Genomic DNA, 1,048 nt, shown 5'->3' on the forward strand with positions numbered 1-1,048 from the left:
TTGAGGTGGGGTAGTTTGAACATGTCAAAGAAATTACTATGAGGTGATAGCAATAGAGTGAAAGAGTTTATTTTAAATATATATGTCGCGACCTAAAATTTCGAGTGTTTCTCGAATTCAATGGAGTCGCCACCAAAATTTATTTTAAAATAGGAAAAATATTGGAAAATCCTTAAACATAGAACAAATAAAAAATTGTCTTTGAAACCATATTTTGAGTTCGGGAGTCGATTATACGTAGGGAAGATATTAGCAGTCTATGACATCCGTTAAAATAAGGTTACCTATTGTGACACCCTAAACCCCAAAATAATATATATGATAATTTATATCATATTTCTATAAAATTTAAAGCGGATAAATAAAAATATTAATCCAAGAAAATAAAAACTTTTATTTTTTTCTTTAGGATATCACGTTTCTCAAAATTAAAAAGAAACAATTTAAACTTTATCCACTCATAAAACAATGAAATCTCCATAAACTTGATTTAAATATAATTACTTGATTTAATTCTAAAAACTTACTAATACTTATATGGTTTTCATACAAAAGTCGTTTCAAATGAAATAAGTAAAATACAAATTACAACCCTTATTCCCGGTATCACCTATCAGAGTGGGGTTCCTCCAAAACTTGAACTTCAAGACTCATTAACCTGTAACAACTGCGATTTTGCAAACGCATGGCCAAGCCAATCAAACGCAAACAACGAAGGAGGTGAGTTTCAAAATCATGTTAATAGTACAATTTAAGTAAGAAGAACACGCAACAATCATAATAGACCGTATCACAATCACATTACGATATATCAAAATATTTAAGTAAATAGTATCATATTATAACATCAAATTCACTCAAGTAAAATAATCATCTCATTATAATATGCATCAAATCATCTAAGAGTAATTATTATTACTTTTGAAACACATCAATCACAACGAAACAATCACAAGGAAATGCAATGATATGCATGAGCTTAGACTCTACTTCACAATGTGGTACCATTCTAACTCTGAAGTACTTGGTTAGGAGGCTTGATACTATG

This window comes from Cicer arietinum, unplaced genomic scaffold, assembly GCF_000331145.2.
Source record: "Cicer arietinum cultivar CDC Frontier isolate Library 1 unplaced genomic scaffold, Cicar.CDCFrontier_v2.0 Ca_scaffold_2481_v2.0, whole genome shotgun sequence".
Taxonomy (NCBI): Eukaryota; Viridiplantae; Streptophyta; class Magnoliopsida; order Fabales; family Fabaceae; genus Cicer; species Cicer arietinum.